Source organism: Zonotrichia leucophrys, unplaced genomic scaffold, assembly GCF_028769735.1.
Source record: "Zonotrichia leucophrys gambelii isolate GWCS_2022_RI unplaced genomic scaffold, RI_Zleu_2.0 Scaffold_95_171211, whole genome shotgun sequence".
Lineage (NCBI taxonomy): Eukaryota > Metazoa > Chordata > Aves > Passeriformes > Passerellidae > Zonotrichia > Zonotrichia leucophrys.
The window spans coordinates 33,434-54,182 of NW_026992300.1; the positions used below are offsets into that span (position 1 = coordinate 33,434).

Here is a 20,749-nt window from a genome sequence, read left to right on the forward strand (position 1 = left end):
TGCAGTTCAGCACCATTTACCAGCCATTGCCTGGGGGGTTCAGCCAACCAGCTTGGAAAATGACTTAAGGAAACTGATTTCTTGGTGTTCCTGGTTCTAGGCACCAGGAGAGCTGGCTCCGTCCTTTCTTGTTCTGCTCCTGAGATATCCCTGTTTTTGTGACTATGTTTCCAGCCCTCAAAGGAAGTTTTTAAGAAGGAGGAGCAGGCTGGTTGGATTTTTGAGATGTTAATTTGCATTATCAACTCCACATGTTTGAGAGACCATTCTGGATTGAATAATAGCTGTTGTTCAGTCACATTCTTTACTACGTTAGGTCTAAGTTTGGAGTTTGGGTAGAGTCTGAACTAGTATGGGGGGTATAAGGCCCCACTGTGGTAAAAAGTGCAGTGTCCGCTTTGAATTCTAATGAAAGTCTGACAGTAACTCGAGCTCAAAGGCAGGTCACTTCTACAGGCTGTATCAGGGTGAAATTACACCAACAGTCTGATTCACTTAGGTCATCACAGACTTCCTGGTGTTCATATACACCAGGGGAGGTTCAGACACTAATTACATCTGGTCTCTCATAAGCCATCCTATTGATGACTAAGCCCTTTACTTTGATTTCTTCTCCTCAGATTCCTTGAAGTCTTCACAGTTCCTGTTCTTGCTATTCTTACTCCTCACATACCTGGTTCTCGTGGATTACTACAGTAGATATGTTTAATCTTTTATCTCAGAAGGTTTTCCCATGGATCCAGTATACTGATTAAATGCCAGGGACCAAGGCCATTCAGCATTGCTTTGGGTAGAGGTACTCTCTAGTTCTAAAACTTCCGTTATAATTCCATACAAAACAATTCTGTACACTAAAGTATGAGCTACTCCCGACCGCAATATACTCATTTTGCCCGAATAAGTTTTAGTCTCAGTTCATTGTCTCCTGGTGTCACTCCTGAAGGGGCTTCTGGGCCTTCTTCACCCGAGAGTGATGGATCCAGCATTCTGCTCCTTGATTTTGATTGCAGTGAAGGTGATGAGAGGTACTTGCAGTGGTCTCTCCCACTGTGGTTCCGAAGTCTTCTCTGTAAGAGACTTAACATATACATCATCCCCAGGCTATCCAACTCCCTGCTCCGAGTTCCAGCCACAAGTTTCTCAATTTCTCTGAGCTGTTTGCTTAATGCCACCATGTAAGTGGACATTCTGGACATTCCCCTTGTATTCTATGGTCTTCTATAAGGCATTCCAAAAGGATTCAGCATTCCTTTAGCTCAAAAGGTTTAGTTTGAATTTGCAATAGTGCTAGTGGAAGAGCTTCTTGCCCCAGTCTTATGATTTGCTGCTTAATCAAATGATTCATTCTCTCCCCCTGGCCGCTTGATTGGGGGCGATATGGGGTGTGAAGTTCTTAATCTATGCCCAGATGGCTACTAATCTGTTGCACTATTTTGGAAATGAAAGGTGATTCTTTATCTGAGGATATTGTGGCTGGAACTCTGAAGCGTGGTATTATTTCTTGTAAAAATGATCTGGTCACCTCTTGAGCTTTGACAGTTCTGGTGGGGAATGTTTCTGGCCACCCTGAAAATGTATCTATTAATACCAGTAAATACTGATACCCCCCTTTCCTTGGGAGTTCTGAAAAGTTGATTTGCCACTGCTGTACAGGCCCATGGCCTCTCCCAGTCTGACCGAGTTTTGGCCCAGGGGTATTTTGAGGTTAGTCTGGAGGCAAGGATCACATTATCAGCTCACCTGAGTGATAGTGGCATATAGATTCCTGACAATGATACAACAGTCCTTTCAATCAGATGTGTGTTCTAGAAAGCCTGTGTGAATTACTACTTCAAAGTCAACACTTCATTCCAGTGCACTCTGTATCACTCGCAGCCTTGGTAATTTTGAGAAAGGAGCTACACTCTATAAAAGGCTTTAAGTAATTAGGCCCTAGTGTGTTTTCTAGTGCCCTTCCTTCACTAGTAACCACGAAAATGGGAAGGGATTACTAGCTCTCTTTCAATGGTAGCCCACCCCTTGCAGTTGTACGTCTCTTTTGATTAGTATTATTGTATTATGGCTTACCTTCGAGGAAAATCTGTACCTCACCCTTTGCTGCTTTCTTTGCCTCTCCATCCGCCAGCTCATTTCTTTCCTCCAATTTTAAGCTCACTCTCTGGTGTGCCTTAATATGCTTTTTCAGGTAGCTCTACTGCTTCCAGCAGCCGGATTGTCTCTTCTTTCCCTGTGAGGTCAGCAGTCCCCTCTCCTTCCAGATGGCTCCATGTGCATGCACAACTCTAAATGCCTTTTGCTGTTTCTAAGGCACGGGTCCATGCATTTATCTCAGCATCCTGTGCAGAGGTACCTGTTGGTAAGGGTCCAGACTCTATTACCTCTCTGCAGGTAGTCACTGTGAACTTTGCAATGTCGCTTTCTTGTCAGTGAACCAGGTCTCTGCATCGTCCGGAGGAGTGTCCTTTAGATCTGGGCGGCTGGAGTAGGTAGCTTCAGTGGTCTCTAGGCAATCATGGTGTACTGCTTCTCCTTGATTCCACTGAGAAAAGAAGCTGGGTTGACAATATAAGTCACCACTATCTCTCCATCATCTTGCTCTACCATGATGGCCTGGTATTTCAGAAACCTCTCTGGTGAAAAGCCAGTGGCCACCCTTTACTTCCAGTACTGCAGACACTGTGTGGGACACTAGCACAGTCATTTTTGTCCCAGGTCCCTCCGGTATGGACCCAAGTCTTGAGCCAATATTCCCAGAGCAATTCCTTGCATGGAAAAATAGAGAGAATGCTTTACTTACATCTGGAAGTATCAAAGCTGGAGCCGACATGAGGGGACTCTCTAGCTGGCGAAAGGCCCATGTGGTGTCTCTTGTCCACTGGAGATCTCAGTTCCCATTGGCAATAAGAGCATAGAGGGGTCTGGAGATTACCTTCTGTTTCACTACCTGTGCCTTTTTCTTTGAGACTCTGTGTCCTTGGAGTCCTAGGAAATTCAAAAGGCTTACAGTCCAGGCTTCTCTCGCTTCTCTCGTCTGAGTGGCTACTAGAAGATCATCTATGTACTGCAACAGCCTCCTTTCCTCTTGTGGAGCTTCCTGGGACTCTGGGTCTTTGCAAGCTGTTCTCCACTCGGAGTGGAGAATTTTGAAGCCTCCAGGCACATGGACTATGTGAGCTTGTGTTTGAATGCAAAAATGTTCTGGCTGGCTTCGTGGATAGGGAGGCAAAAGAAGGCATCTCTTAGGCCTAAAACAGTGAACCAGGTTAGCTCAGGTGTTAAACAAGTTAGTAAGGTCTATGGATTTGCTACCACAGGGTACAAATTCTGTGTTATCTTATTGACAGCCCTTAATCCAGTACTACCAGTTATTGGACTGATTCCTTCCTTACCTTCCTTTTGAGGGTACTACTCAGTTCTCACTGGTTGTGTTCTTTCATTAAGCTTGATGGGGGAGCATCCCATGGGGGAGCATCTTTCACTCTCCCTGGTGCAGCAGAGGCCCATACCCTTGAAAACACTTATTTACTTATTCTAATATCTCCTTACTAATGTCTTTCTTAATTTCAGTGTCTGTTAATATTAAGCCTAACATCTTTATATTATTTGCCTCCAGAGTAACCTTTCTCACTTGAGAATGTTTAGCAAATTGAGCGAATTGTACAAAAGCTTTTAGGTACACATAGTACACATGTTACTTTAAAGGTTTGCAAAAGTATGCCTTCTCAGACTGGCCCGTTGTTCATTCCCCTCACTACAACATAAACATTCTCCACAGGTACTAAAGCTTTATTTAAAACTGAACACATGACCCTTGTGCCGACAAAAATTCTTCCCTTTTGGGAAGGTCACCTTTTCCCCTCCTCCCTTACCTTGGGAGGAAGCCTTTACAAATCATATGTACTCATTTTGCGAACTGTGATTGCTTCGCATTTCAGCGTGATAATCCTTGCCTGATTTCATATGTTGCTATCTTATGCTGCATGCTGAACAACATGTTTGATTTGCTTTCTCTTTGCCTTGTTTTCCTTTTCAAGGGCCAAGACCAGAGAGCGGTCTGATCTCACGGTCTCTTTGTCATTCTGGGTGATTTCTTAAAACAAAAGACATTTCAGCATACAAAAACTATCCCATTTATCTTCCTATTATAAAACAGTACTAACAACAATGAAGCACTATAAATCTTTTTATTTTCTGAGCTGCTCTTACTGGCAACCTCCTCCCAGCGAGCTCCTCCCAAAAGGGGCTAATTTAGGAACCTGTTTGCTCTGGCCAGTTCTCCTTATTTATTTCTCCTTGCCCTATCTCGCTTCCATTCAAACCTTTTTACAGATCTTCACAGTAGTTTCTCAGTTTTCCTCCTATACACACAGCTCCAGGTGGCAGGTATCAGATGTGATTCTCACACACAAGCTCTAAGACCTTAGGTTCTGAATCTGCTTGACCAGAAACCTCTAATTTACACTCGGGGCGTGTACCCTGACACTTATTGGAACAACAAAACAGCAATACCAGTGTTTCTCATAAACACCGCACTGCAATAATACCTGCACATCCAGCTTTTGCCCACAGGCCATTCCCGTGTTCCCTGGGGAGACAGGGCAGCCAGAGCTGTCCCTGTGCCCAGGGCACAGCCACTGTCACCTCACACAGTGTGCCAGCCTCTTGATGTACCAAAGGCTCCCCACAATTGCTCACAAAGGCAGGTTATTCTGTTTGTTACAGAGAACTTTAAATCCCTACAGCAGATTGTTTCCAGTAAAGACTTACTGCAGTACCAACTGAAGTCTCATAAATCTCATAAGTCTCATTAACTAATTCATCTCATACACCTTCTATATAAACTCTGTTTTACAAAATATCAGTCTTTTCTAGTTCTCTTCTTGCACAATCTAATTAAGCACTGTGTCTACTTACACTTGTTTTGCTGCTTTGCAAAAAGGCTGTGCTAGTCACAGCCGAAACTCTAATATGCCCACAGACACACGCACTCTCCCCCCCCCGCCTTTATCTCAAATTCACTAGAGCCAAGGCTTGAATTACTATGAGGGGGAGAATTCTTGGAATTCCTTTAACTCACTTTATCGAAGTTAAACATAAATCACCGTACTATAGTTCTCCTATGTAAAATGCTACTCTTGTTGCAACAAAATCTTAAAATCTCCACAAACACCACTATACAATCTGAGAATCAAATTACCACAATGCAGCGGAAGAAAATCACCACACAAAATCACTGGGAAAGGGCATATTTCTCAAAGTGCTCACTTTTCTCAACACAACACAGCACACCATAATTCGGCATTTACTCAAATCAATTTTTCCTGGACACAATCAAAATAACAGCACACAGTCTAGAGATCAAGTCCAAACATCCAAGGCAAAGGAACTCTCTGAGCTCATACTCACGGTTAAAATGTACCAAATCTACACAAATCACTACATTCAAACACAATAAATACCATCACTGACATTCCTCCATTCGCTTCTCCGCAGGGCACTTCTCTCCCTGCCCCCACAGCCTGCTGCAGTTGGCGCCTCTGGCCTCACTCAGCTGCTTCAAACACGGGGAGTACTGACCCCCCCCACACTGTAGGGCACTGTAGATTTACTCTCTTTTATACACCATACACTTATCACCTGCACGATCACAAACACAGTGCACTTGCCACACACATTAACCATACAGCAACACAGTGTCCAGACATCACACACATGAACAAAACACACACGGGCTCACCAGTTCTGCTCTATCAGAACTATGAATCCTCAATACACACATACACGGGTTCACCCGGCTTACCCCCAAAGCCGCTAGCGGTCTGCTCTATCAGAACGATGAACCCCGTCTCTAATACAGCTGCTCTATCAGCTGAATCCCATCTCTAATACAGCTGCTCTATCAGCTGAACCCATGAACCCAGACGTCTCTGGGTGATTTAGTCCCTTTCTCTCCTTCCTCCCCCCCTGGGGCCCCATAGTACATACCGTATTCTCCTCCGCAGGCCAGCGGGTCGTTGTCTGTCCTCGCAGGTGGCAAGTTGAGACAAGCGGAGCCCCACCAGGAAAAAATCCTGGGGCGCGCCATGGAGGTCCGTCTATCCCCCCTGCCCCCGCGGGGACAGAGAACTCCTGGCTTGGCTCGCCAAAATGTTTTGCGGAGAAAAGAAGAAACCTCACAACTTGTAAAAGTTGTAAAGCCCGGTATGCCTTTATTACGACGCGCGCCGGACGCAAGACTCCCCAAAAGGGCATGCGTACCCCTGAAGATTTCAGACCTCCTTTTATCCCCCTTCCAAATGCATATGCATACAGTTTCACAATAAGTTCATACATATTCATCTTGCATGACACTTAGCACTAATTCTTCTTTATCGGAGGAATTCCTAGGTCGGGGGCAGATTGACCTCGTGGTCTTTTCTGTTTTTCTTTCTCTGTCTCCTTGCTGTCTCTGGAACACGGCCTCTCCTTCAGCTTTAGCTCCACAGACCCTTCACCTCTCCCAGACACTTCACCTAGTTCAGGATGGATCCTTACTCTGTCTCACCAGGGCCGGGTCAGGCCTTGGTTTGTGGTGGGGCAGAGCCCTGCTCCCAGCCCTGGCCTTGCAGAGCTGTCAATCACACAGTACGGGCAGTGCTAACATAGTTCTGATTGGCTGAGCTGTCAATCAATCACACATCAGCCGCTGGTGCCTCCCATGGCTCTGATTGGACATGCAACTGGCAGTCTCACCCCAGGGGCGGACCCATGAAGGCCCAGGAGGTTAAAAGCCGGGGCATGAGGGCAGTCCAGGGTCTGGATCCTGCCTTCTCCTGTGGTTCCTCTCTTCTTGATGCTGGAACCCCAGCAGTTGGTACCTATGTGTGTGTTGTTCTATGGATCTTCTGTCTTTCTGTTGTTCTCTCTTTCTCCTCCTTCTAATCCTACTTACCTGGAACATTTTTGGGCAACTTCACATATTAAGGGTTAAAGGATTTTAGGTTAAATGTGTGGAAATCCAAGGCACAGGGAATATTTCTCTGTCTGCCCTGAGGTGTCCTGACCCCCAGAGACACACTGCCTTTCCACTTCACCCATGGAGAGGACTTCCAAGACTTTGAGATAGATCAGAATTTACCAAAGTGTGAAATAGGTAATAGAGAGTACTATACTATGTTCCTTAGGTGAAAAATTTAGGTTTTGGGGTTATTAGTATGGTGTAGATAGGAAGCAAGATGGAGGAATTGGGGTGTAGGACCTGTCTTCTTCATCTGCTTTATTTTCTGCACTGTTAGTAGCACAGGGTGATTGGTCAAGGAAAGCACAGTGCAGAGGTTATGTGGACAGTCAAGGGATGAGTTATTGGTAGATAAGTAGAAATAATGCACCTTTCAAGTGTTTATTGGATGAGACAATGTTAAAAGAGCTTGAAACTGTACGTTTTGGGGCCATTTTGCAGTGCTTTTCCAGTGCACTTAGCCTGGTGTGGACAGCAATGCAAAACTTTAGATAAGACAACAATAAGAAGCTGAAGACCAAAAAAGTCCCTTGCATCTTTTTTTACCTGGCATAGAACTGCTACAGGAGGGATTCCGCCATCCAGGGACCCCCAAGAAAGGCCCAACATAAAACAAACATCAATAAATGGTGTTATCTGAGTGGATTTTTGAGGAAACACTTGGCTGACAATGTTTGGAATAAGTTGGCTTTTTTCCATAAAATTGTTTGCTGAAGGGTGTTGTCTTAATTGGCCAGTCATGTGAAATGTGTTGATTAAAGGACCAGTGAGGTCCACCTCTAGCAAACCAAGGTATAAAAGAAGAGGATTGAAAAAACAGGTGGCTTTTAGCCCTTAGCCTTCTGATCTGAGTCTGTGCCATCTCTGATACAACAGTGACATTTGGGCAGCTATGGGGACTGTTGGGAATCCTTTCTGCACGTTGTGACCCAACAGGAGTTTCCCTAATAAATTTTGCCTGAAGGTCCCACTGTTCCCATGACATGAACCCCTGTGAGTGTCTGGGACATCCCGGCTCTTTGGCAGCCTGGGGACTCCTGGGATTTCACCGTAGAGCCCCCGTGAGTGCCTGTGAAAGATTGGTTCCTTTGAAGCCCAAGATCCCCTGGGATGTCACCATGGAATGGCTATGACTGCCTCTGACCACATGGCCCTTTACATTCCCCAGAAATGCCTGGGAGGTCTCCATGGAGCCCCTGTCTGTGCCTGTGACATTCCAGCTCTGGAACAGCCTGGAGACACTTGCAAAGTCCCCATGGAACCCCTCTGAGGGCCTGTGACAAATCTGATCCTTAGCAGGCAACCATCACCAGGACCCTGTTGCTAAGGTCACTTTCCATGGCAATCATCACCAGGACCCTGTTGCTATGGTCACTTTCCATGGCAACCGTCACCAGCCCCCAGTTGCTATGATCAGTCCCTTGGCAGCTTCATGGAGACCCCTTGCCAGTGGTGTTTGCCATTGACACCAGCTCAGGCCTGCAGCCAGAGCCCGTTGCCATGGCAACCATTGGCAGCCCCCATCCCCACGCTCATGGGATCTCAGAACCACAGAATTGGCTGAGCTGGGAGGGACCCATCAGGATCCTCCAGTCCAACTGCTGGCCCTGCACAGGACACCCCAACAATGCCAGCCTTGGCCTGGCAGAGCTGTCCAAACGCTGCTGCAGCTCAGAGAGCCCTGGAGCTGGGACCCTTCCCTGGGGAGTCTGGGCAGGCCCCAGCAGCCTCTGGGAAAAAAATCTTTTCCTGACATCCAACCTGAGCCAGCCTTGATTCAGCTGCAGCCGTTCCCTCCACTCCTGTCCCTGAATATCCATGCCGAAGGAGAGGAGGATGCACCAGAAGAAAAGGGCAGCTGGGCTTCATCCTTCCACAGGGAAGAGGGGGGGCAGAAATCTCTCACCCTGCCTCTAGATGCTCCCACAGGGATGTGAAGGCTGATCCCAGAGCCCCAAGGGTCACAGTCAGGGTCGCCCTCAGGGAATTCTCACCTGGTATTGAGGGGCAGCGTGGGAGCACCTGGATCTTGGAGCACCCAGCTGCCCCCCATGTTTGGAGGTGCCTGAGGAGGGCTGGGATGTTGCCAGGGACATCCTGCAGTGACATCCCCCTGTCCCTCCCTGGGTGAGCTCAGTCCCAAACCTGACTCTGATCCTGGTCTCAATCTCACTCCATGTTGAGACAGACTCCCAGTTCTGTATTTAACCTCATCCCAGTCCCAGACTCATCCAGCCCCAGACCAAATCCCAACCCCAGCTCTAAAGCCAATCTCATGTCTAGCCTTAACCCCAATCCCAGCTCTAGTCCAAATCTCAGCCCCAGCTCCAACCCCAGCCCCAATTGCAGCCCCTTCCTAAATCTTCAGCTGCAAACCAAATCCCAGGTTCTGCCGTTCTGGGGGTTTGCAGGTGTCTCTGTCCTTCTGAACCCGATGATGTTTGGGTGGGGTCACTGCAGGGTTGAGATGCACAGAGACCCCCCCGGCCTCCCCAGGTGTGAGAAGGTGGGAGAGCCCCCCCAGCCTCGAGCACCCTCAGCGGTGAGAGAGACACAGAGCCCCTGGTCCCCAGCCCTGCACAGGCATTCCCTGAGGTGAGAATTATGGAGACCCCCTGGGGAATGGCCTGGGATGAGAGGGATGTGGCAACCCCTGGGGAATGCCTTCGGGTGACAGGGACAGGGACAGCCCATGGGGAATGGCCTGGGGTGAAAGGGAAAAGGACAACCCCCCAAACCCCTCCCAAGCATCCCCCAGGGTGAGAGGCACAGAGACCCCTTGAGCATCCCCTGGGCACTGGACAAAATAAACTTGGCAGAAATGAAGCTTTATCCTACATAAAATACCTTGATGAATATTTTATTTCCCATAAGTCACATGTGATGAAAACACAAATCCCAAACATGAATAAACTGACAATAGAAGCAATTCTGTTGCAATTCCAAGTTACATTGGTTCCTGCATAGCTATAGCTCAGCTGCTGGCAGGTTCCAATAAAAGCAAAGTGCAAATTTGGCCCAATACAAATATTATTAAAAGGAAGGGGCAACTCAGTGTAGCTGTCAAAAAGGTGACAGGAATGAAGAGAATAATGATTCTCACATTTGATAAAGCCCCCAAGCCTGTGAATTCCGGAGTTATTTGGGAATTTATCTACTTGAGCTGGGCGTCTTGTGGGACTTTCAGCAGCCTCTTATGTTCTTCACCTTGGAGTGAATGAACCTTGTCAGTCTCGCTAGTAACATTTTCTCCCTTTCCTCCAGTGATTTTAACAAACTTCTCAAGGAAGGACAAGAAAATATTTTCTTTTTCACTGGCCACTCACAACAGCCATTTTCCTCATCATTTCTCCCATAAGTTCCCCGGGAGGAAGGAGGGACTGTGTCCAAGCTTCCAAGAGTTCTTCCAGAAAGAACCACAACCTCCTCAGAGAAGGGAACCATGCTGTTGTCAAAGGGACTTGGGGTCAGAGAACAGTGCCCTGAATTCACTGTGCCAAAATAATGTCACAGTCTGGTTACTCAAATTGTTATAGAGATTCCTCTGCCCAATTAAGGCACTAATGAGGCCCTATCCAAAGTGTACTTTATTGAAGAGTAAATGTGAGGTAGAGAGAGAGATGAAAAGAAAGAGAAAAGGGGAGAGAGCAAGGGAGTGACAAGGGACAGAGACCTCCCCGGGAGCAGAGCAAGTGTGACATTGTCCCCTGTCTGTGTGCCCTTCCCAGGGTGGGGTTTTACACCTGAGCCAGTTTGGGTAAGGGGGGTGGTGTTCACCCCCTGAGCAGGGATTACCCCACTGTTTCAGGTTGAAATGCAAGATGTAACCAAAGGCATGTTTTCAATCCCCATCTTCATCAACTGCTATAAACATGTGGGGCAATGTTCTTTATCTCTTCCATGACTCAGCCCTGATAACGCCCTTCAGGGGAGATATCTTCTGCTAATGGGCCGTTGATTCCATCATCCCATTGTGGGATGCTCCGCCCAGGGGGAGGAGCCAAGCATTCCTACCTGGATATAAGCTGAGCCTTGCTACAACCAGGAGCACCTTGCCTACTGGATTGCCAGAGGACAAGAGCTCCATAACCACCACTGGACATTCAGAGGAAGGACAGACCCTTCTGCAGGATCACTGCTCTCACAGAATCATGTTGATCACTCTAACAGGATTGCAGCCACCATTTATTGGGACTGCTGCCACCACGCTGACCAACAGGGTGTCAGGTTATATCCTGAGTCTGTCAGTTTAAGGCAGTGTTTCTGTATCATTGCCTTGATCTTCATTTTGTTTTTTAATTGCAATTCTGGTTTAGACATACCCCAGGTTTGCCTTCAAACCAGTACAAAACTCAATGTGCTCATCCCTTGTTATTCTCCCAAAACAGGATTTCCCATCCCCAAACCATTGCCAGATGGAAAAGGAAGCTGTGAGGAAGAGGAAGGATCCCTGGGATACCCAGGCAGGTGAGGAGGAAGTCAGTGCTGCTTTCCCCTTCTCTCCTGCTCCATCTCCCAGCCCAGCACAGCCCCTGGTTGCAGGACAACCCTGCTGCCAATCCCATCCTGCCAGGAATGATCTGAGGGAATCTCCTTCCCCTCCCCTCTGGCACAGAGGCAAATGCCATCCTCTCCTTGTCCTTCCTCCCCCAGACAAGGAGCTGAAGATGGAGATCTGGGAGGAAAAATCTCCATGGAAGAACCTCATGGACGAGGCTGTTTTGCGTGACTCCACAGTGCAGAATTCCACTGGGGAGGAAAATCCCCAGAGATCCTGCAGGAGCAGGGGCTGCAAACCCAGCCCAGGGAGCTCTGAGGAGGAAAGACCCACTCTGAGCCAAGAAGGTGGACAGAGCTTCAGCCAGAGCTCAGAGCTGGTGGTCCATGAGCAGCTTTATCATGGGGAGAAGCCCCAGAAGTGCCTGGAGTGTGGGAAGAACTTCAGACGGAGCAGCACCCTGATCAGCCACCAGATGATCCACACTGGTGAATGGCCTTACGAGTGTGGAGAATGTGGAAAGGGCTTCAGCTGCAGCACCCACCTCATCACGCACAAACGTGTCCATACCGGAGAGAAGCCCTACGAGTGTCCCCAGTGTGGGAAGAGGTTTCAGATCAGCTCCAATCTCCTCCTGTGTGGAGAGCCTGGTTCAAACACAGCTTAAAGAAAGAGGCCATGAAGGTATTCAGCTAATGGAAAAATAAAAGGCAGCTTTAAAGCAGCAGTTCCCAGGCTTGATTCTGTAAATAATTAGGTTCTCAGCCACCTTTTATATAAACAACAAGATTCACAGACCATCTTCTCAATAACAGGTAAACATTCTGTCCTTGGCTGATCTGGGAACAGATGGCCGCTCTGGGAACAGATATGAAGGTTTTGAGAACTTTTCATATCACGGTGAGAACACTAATCTTAGTTTCAATAAACAAACCTCAGGTATTGTAAACAAAAGAAGGAGTTGAAGTTTCCTCTATAGCCTATTGTGAGCTCGGATTTTGCAATATGCATGAAGTGAATTAACACTGTTATAAAAGGTGTCTGATTTGATCAATAAACTGAAGTCGATGCTGATCAACAAGGATGGGTCGTCTTCCTTCACTTCCATACTCCTGCACCAACGGATTCACATGGATGAGAGGCCCTTCCTCTGCCCTGACTGCGGGAAGGGATTCAAGCACAACTTCACCCTCATCACCCACCAGCGCATCCACACTGGGGAGAGGCCCTACGAGTGTTCCCAGTGTGGGAAGAGCTTCACCAGCATCTCTCACTTGACCAGACACCAGCGGAGGCATCAGTAAGGGAAACCCTGCAAATGCTCCGACTGCAGGAGGAGCTTTATCCACTGCTCCAACTCCATGCCCCACAGAAGGATCCATGTTGGTCAGATCCCTGGTGACCCACATTACCTGTGATCCATGTTGGGAGGACACCTGGCTGGTTATCCTTTTGGTTTGGCCCTAATTTTCTTCTGATTTGTCTTTATTGCTTAAAAATACCTGAAATAGGATTAAAGGAAAGTTATTTATTAAAGATGTCTGAAGTCCCACCCTATAACAGGTATTTCAGATGGAATTTATGGTTTAAAGACATATTCTGGGGGATTAGTGGGTTCTTGGAGGATTTCAGGAAGTGTTCTCCATCTCTTTGTACTCCAAAAGTCATAATGGATTGATCTGTCACCTCCAAAGGGCTCAATCCCACTGAAAACAACTCAATCTTACCTCAAAAGGGCTCAGTCCCACCTCAAATTGGCTTGTTCCCAAAATATAAAAAGCTCAGTCCAATGCCAAAATTACTCAGTTCCACAGCCTCCAGGGTGAGATGGGATTGGAAGGAGATTGGGAGAAGTGGGATCCAAATTTAATGGTGTGGCTTGGGGATTGTCTGGGGCTGGGTGGGTGGGATGAATTTTGATAGTAAATAAAACTTTCAGAATATTGATTTCTGTCCCATTCATTTTCTGTCAGTTCCAGTTTGTTTTTCAGAGTGCCACCTTCGCAGCTGATTGTGTTTGTGCCCTCCTTTCTCTCCTGCCTTTCTTTGCCTGCTCTGTTTCTCTCTCAGTGTCTCACTTGACACCAGAGCAGCTCCCACCAAAGACCCTGCCCTGATTTAATTCCCAATCCATGAGCTGCAACAACCATGGGTGAAGTTATGAAGGCTGGCAGTGAAATGTCACTGTAAAATTTTGCTCCACTTGGCTTTTATCTCCTTTTAAGGTCTTTGCATCCCAGAGCAGGAACATCTTTTCCTAGCTGGGAAGTGCAATTCCAGCCCCTGGGAGTGTGTGCTGTGGATCCCAGAGGGACATTCCCAAGGTTCCCAGGGAGCTGCTTCTGCCGTGCCTCCCAAGGAGCTGTGCAGGGCCAGGGGACAAGGTCCAGCAGCTCTGTTGGTTCTGCAGTGCCTCAACAGCCCCTGGTTCCATGAGTTTCCCTACTGCCAACAGCGGTTCCTTGGCTCCCATGAGGCCCTGCTGTGTCACCATGGATATTTGGTGCCATGAAGTTCGTCAGTGTCACAATGGCCTCCCTCCCTCCATGAGCTTCCACAATGTCACAATGACCTCCTTGGATGGGCAGTCTCACCATGGACCATTGGCTCCATGCAGCCCTGCTGGGTCACCATGGACTCCTTGGTTCCATGAGGTTCTGGGGGTGTCTCCATGGTCTCCTTGGATACACAGTGTCACAATGGACCACTGGATCCATGTGGCCCTGCTGTGTCACCATGGCCCCTTTGTTCCATGAGACCCCAGTGTCACAATTGACTCCTTGCTTCCACGTCACCCCCTCAGTTCCAAAATGGTCCCTTCATTCCATGAGGAAGACAAAAGTTTTGTAGAAACATTGAGCAAATCCTGCTGAACACACCTGGGAACATCTGCATTCAAGAGAGAGGTTAAAGGTGAGGATGGCACCAGCAGCTTCCATCTGCAACAGAGTTCCAGGGAAAGGACAGGGATAGAGAATTCAGCTGGAATACTCAGAGAATTCTGGTTCCAGAGATCATTTCTGCTCACACTGTCCCTTGTAGAAAGGTGACACCATTCCAGGAAGCCTGGACTGAGCAGGTGGTTCCTGAGTGGGGTTTGTTGTTTCAAAAACCTGCTCAGGCTTTTCCATTCTTTCCTTTCCCACAGGAAAACTTCTCCTGGGCCTGTGTGTGGGCAGAGCCCTGATGAGAGCAGGTGGGACATGGTGCAATGGGCTGGGACATTGAGCTGCAGAGCTCAGGGGAAAAGGTTCTGGTGCAGGGCACAGGGATGTCAGTGCCAGGTGGGCCAATGTCAGACATGGTGAGGCAGGGGGTGAGGAGCAGCTTGTCCAAACAGGGTCAGCCCTCAAGGGGCTCATTCTTCTCTGTGCCCAGACCTCCTAAGGGGACATTCAGCATCAAGGTTACCTGGGGAATGCTTCTATCAGCTCTTCTCTGAACTGGGAAAAAAAAAAAAAATACTCACTTGATTAAAGAAAAATTTTCATGAGGTGCATTTTAATATCTTCATCCTTAAAGGAAGTCCAAACTGACTCCAATCATCTGCACAAGCCCTGGAGACTTGAAGATTGGGATTTGGGGCTGGGTCCAGGACCCTCAGGTGCTGAGAGAAGGCTGAAGAAAGTGCTCAAGGAGTCAGAAGCAAAACTCCAAGTGCCTTGGAGCATGGCTGGGCCCCAGTGAGGGCAGGGAGTGCCAAAGGCTGCCCAGGGACTGCTGAGAGCAGATCCTTGAGGCCAGGATTGCAGGGAGCCCAAGGCTCTGGGCAGGGAACTGCAATGCTGAGCAAGGCCTGGGCTGGTTGGGGGAAGCAGAAAGGCCAAGCCCAGAGCCCAGCCTGGGACAGCAGGGCCTGTTCCTCACGGGTGGCTTGGGGCTGTTTGTGGGGCAGTGGGATGTGAGGGGCAGCAAGGACAAATGTCACAAACCTGTGTGACACTCCAGATCTTCATGGAACCAATGGGCCAGTGGGACACAGTGGGAAGTTGTGGAACCAAGGGGATCATTGTGGCACTGTTGGGGCCCATGGAAACAAGGGGCCAGTGTGACACTGTGGGGCCTCATGGAAACAAGAGACCATTGTGAGCCTGCAGGGCTGGAACATCCCAGAACACTGAAATGCTGGGGATAACCAAAGGTTCCTTGACTTGAGTTTGGTGCACAGGAGAAACACCAACCAGATATTCTCAACACGGACAATGGAAAGAATATTCTTGGTAGGAAGGAGCCCACAAGGATGATCGAGTCCAGCTCTTAAGGGAATGGCCCATACGGGGATTGAACCCACAGCCTCAGTGATACCAGCATGATGCTCTAACCAAGTGAGCTAAGAGGTCCAAATGACACAAAATTTTACTGGCAAAATATAGACAATCAAGGAACTTGAACAAAGCATTTAATAGAACAACCACGTCAACAGAAAACTCTTATCAAAGCATTAACTTCATTAACTTAGCCATTTATCCTAAAAACTTTTAGCCCTTAAGATGTTAAGTTACCCAAAAATGTTCCAGGTATTTAAGAGTAGAAGGAGAAGAAATAGAGAACACCAGAAAGACAGAAGATCTATAGAAACATACACACATCAGTACCGAGCTTTAGCAACAGGAACAGAGGAACCCTAGGAAAAGGCAAGACCCAGATCATGGGCTGGCATCGTGCTTTGGCTTTTAAGCCCCTGGGCCTTCATGGGCCCACCCCTGAGGTGGGACTGCCAGGTGCTTGTCCAACCAGGGTAGACACCAGCTTCTGGTGTGTGATTGATTGACAGCTCGGCCAATCAGAGCTGGGTCAATATCACCCACCCACCCCCCCTCCCCCCCACTGTATGATTGACAGCTCTGCCAGGCCAGGGCTGGGGGTGGGGCTCTGTCCCACCACAAGCCAAGGCCTGACCCAGCCCTGGCCTCACACGGGCATTCCGAGCATCCCAAGGTGTCTTGGGACATCGATCTCATCCAGCCTCTGAAAGCGACCATGGTGACACTATAGAACCTCATGGAACCATGGGTCAGTTGTGACAATGCAGGTCCAAGGACACCACGGTGACACTACGGAACCTCATGGAATCAAGGAGACCATTGTGCAACTCAGGGGCCCTATGGATGCAAGGGTCAGTAATCAAACAGTGGGGCCCATAGAAACAAGGAGCCATTGTGACACAGCAGGGCCGCATGGAGCCAATGGACTCTTGTGTCTCTGTTGGGGCTCATGAAACCAAGAAGCCATTGTGACATTGCAAGATTTCATGGAATCAAGGAGAACACTGCGACAGTGTGAGCACCCATAAAATCAAGGGAACATGGAACAGGTCTGCCTGGTTTGGACTCCTGGGGGCTGTCTGACAGCTCCCACTGAATTTGACATGTCAAGGGCCACTTCTCATCTGACTGTGAAGCACTGGGGCTCTGTGCATTCCTTCCTATAGAAAAGAACTCTCTTTCTTGTCTAGGCTCCCATGGCTGAAATTAGCATTCTGCCTCTGTAATTCCCTATATCCATGGGTTTCTCCCAAACAAAATCTGCCAGTACAGTCAAGTCTGCCTAGCCTCAGTCTCTGGTGACTGCCTCTTATCTGCCCCGGGGCTCTGTGCTTTCCTTCCTATGGAGACCACTTTGACACTGCAGGGTTTTGTGGAGCCAAAGGGCATTGTTACACTGTAGGAACTTGTGGAACCAAGGGGATCATTGTGACACTGTGAGTACCATGGATCCAAGGGGCCACTGTGACACTGTGGAGCCTCATGGAACCACGGACATCTTTGCGGTTCTGTTGGGCTGCATGGTCCCAAGGTGCCAGTGTGAAGTGCTGTGGCTCTGTGGAACCAAGAGGCCATTGATGCATTTCAGGGCCTCGGGGAGCCAAAGGGCCATTGTGATCCTGCAGGGCACCTTGGATCCATGGAGAGCATTGTGGCATTGCAAGGCCCCATGAATCATGGAGACCAGTGTGACACTGTGGGGCCACACAGAACCAAAGGGCTACTGTGACCCTGCAGGGCCTCATGTATGGAAGGGGGCCATTGTGACACTATGGGAAGTTGTGGAAATAAGGGGATCATTGTGGCACCACTGGAGCCCATGGAAACAGGGGGCTATGGTGACACAGAGGGGCTTCATGGAACCAATAAATCATTATGACACATGAGGCCTTGTGGAACCATGGAGACCATTAAGATCCTGAAAGACTTGTGTAACCAAGGGGCCATTATGACACCTTAGGGCATCATGGAAGCAAGAGAACCATTGTGACACTGCAGGGCCCTGTGGAAGCAAGGGAACATGAAATAGGTGTGGCTGCCTTGGTCTCCCAGGGGTCACCTGACAAGTCTGGCTGACCGTGGAATGTGGAAGGCCACTCCCATCTGCTCCTGAAACACTGGGGCTCTGGGCTTTCCTTTGTATAGAAAAGAACTGTCTGTCTTTTCCAGGCATCCATGGCCAAAATTTGGATTCCACCTCCAAATTTCTGTGTGTCCAAGGATTACTGCCAGACAAAAGTTGCCAGGACAGACAGGTATGGTTGGACTTTGATTCCTGAGTGCCAGCACTTACCTGTTTTCCAAACACTGGAAAGGGCTCTCTGCTTTTCGTTTTATGGAAGAAAAACATCCATCTTCTCCAGGCACAAATGTCTGAAATTAAGATTCCACATTCAGAGTTTCAAATATCCAAGGGTTGCTCCAAGCCAACCCACCTGGACAGACAGGTCAGGCTTGCCTTGGCCTCTGGTGGTTGCCACTCATCAGCTCCTGAAACACGGGGGCTCTGTGGTTTCCTTCCTATGGAGACCAATGTGACATTTGGGAGCCTTGTGAAATGAAGGGGCCATGGTGACACTGCAGAGCACCATGGATCCAAGGGACCATTGTGACACTGTGAGGCCTCATGGAACCAAGGACATCATTGTGGCTCTGTTGGGCTGCATGATCCCAAGGGGCCAGTGCAAATCAGCAATGTGAGAGTTAGCCCGGCTGTGACTCAGAATCAGCCAGATTTTACCTCGGAAGAACTGGGCGTGAGTTTCACGTCCTGGGAGTCATTCTTTTAACTTGGTGTGAGCCTGAGAGTTCCCCCATAAGCCTGTAGTGTTGTTATGCAAAGTTGTCCAAATTCTACTCCCCTATTGGTTTATTGGTTACTTGTTTCTTCTATATGGTTATTGTTCTAGTTTTCTAGCCCCAAGTGTCTATGTTGTTGCTTCACATTTGTCTCAGGTTTTAGGATCCTGTCCCCTTTACTGTGCAGGACTTCTCCATGTTTTTTGTTTTTCACTCTGTTAATAAAGTTCATTTTAAAAACTCCATTGATCCTGCTCCTTTTCATTTTCGCCACCCTCGCCCTGAAGTCAGGGAACCAGAGAGGTTAATCACAGCCACCTTCATTGTGACATTTGGTGCCCGAATAGAGACCATGACATTCAGGGCTTCCTGTGTCAGTCACATCAGCTGGGGTTAGCGGATGGATAGACCAGTGCTCCCTAGGATTTGAGATTGTGCCGGGCCCAGCGGATTCATCATTTCTTCAATGGACCTTGCCCAGGTTAGGAAGGGACAACAACGGTTTCACCTGTATAGGATTGCAGGTGGATTTGGGAAAATGCAAGACATTTATTGCCCATTTTGCCACTCTGTTTTTACAACACACACTCCTCTCCCAAAACTGATTTGGTGTGTTCCGGTGGCTCTCTCCGATAAGGCAGTAAAAGAAAAGTGGGCAGCCAGATGTCCACAGTAGAAAGGAACGTATATGGATGCTTTAAGTTAATTGTCACTGATCATGACAAAATATTTTCAAAAAATGCATTAAAATATATCATGAGGTGGATCATTAAAAATTTTAGACACCTCTGCTGTCAAAATACATACCACTGAATTTTGACACTAACGGAGGGTTAAATTGTACAACCTTTTGATCACAGGGGACCCCATAGCACCCCACATGCTCCCCATCTTCCACGCCATCCTTGAGACCCTTAACCAGCAAGCAACGTGTTGAAAACTCAATCCATTGGTCACTCCTAACTCGGGACCTCCCCTCAAACCTGCCTTTCTCAGACCTTCCATGATGGTCCAAGATGGCAATGGCAATGCTGTCTTGGAGCATCATGCCCTGGAGACTGAAGATGGAAGGAGCCCTAATGTGGTTTGGGAGCACAACCATCCTCCCTCCATCTTGGCTCATCAACTTCCTACTACCACAACCTTCTCTCCTGCCATGAATGAACCTCCAGACTCCACCCCCATAACAGCAGGTCATGCCCCCAGTGTCAATCATCCTCTTCACCCTGGGCCGTACCTCCAGTTAAGGAAGGAGACTGGCAAATAGTCTCAAACTCCTCGTTGCCCCCATATGAAAAAAGGGGGCAGAATCCCAGCTATCAGCCATTGGTTTACAAGGAAATCAAGGAGCTGTGTAGGGCACCTAAAGACCATAGGAAGGACTTACCTTGTTTTAATGGCCTAATGAGGGCCATGTTTACTGCTCAGGTCTTAATCCCCTATGATTTAAAATATATTATGACCATGTTGTTGTCACCTACAGAATACACCCTGTGAAAAGGGGGATGGAAGTGTTTACTAAATCAATTAATAGCAGACTATGCTAATAATGAGACAGGGGCGGAATTGACAATCAACCATCTGGAGAAGGACAACACAGCCTACCAGATGATCAAGCAGCAGGTATCTCCAGAGAAGTATTGGATGATATCAAAGAGTTGGCTTTGAAAGCTTTAATCCAGCTATCGGATGGTAGCACCCCCAATTTGAACTACCTTGGGTGGCTGCAGGTAAACCTTTAGGAGAATTAGACCATCTTGGGTGCCTGTTAAGTAAGCAAACCAATGCTACCTCCCTCACATTGAGTGGCCTGCTCTCAGACATAGAGATCATCAGACATGCCACCTTGCAGAACAGCGATAGAGTTTTTGCTCTAGGCACATGGGCATGGCTGTGTAGACTCTGAGGGCATGTGTTGCATGAATATCTCCAGCCACAGCGAGACAATCCACAAGAGCATTCAGGTACTGAAGGAAGGATTCCAGAAGCTTCAAGTGGAAAACAAAAACTGGGTGAATAAACTCTTCCAATCCAAGGGACTAAAGGGTTGGATGATGTCGAGCGAAAACAGGACTATTAATTTTCTGAGTGCTTGTTGTTGTTGTATTGTTAATTGTCCCATGTTTGTTTAGATGCTTTTAGAAAGTCTCACAAAATTCTTTCAGTTCCATCTTTGTTGTAAAACAGAAA

At 48.0% G+C, this 20,749-nt stretch overlaps 1 pseudogene; it reads left to right on the forward strand.

Moving 5' to 3' along the window:
* Positions 1 to 20,749, forward strand: part of LOC135460719 (zinc finger protein ZFP2-like) — a 56,569-nt pseudogene that overhangs the window by 8,825 nt on the left and 26,995 nt on the right.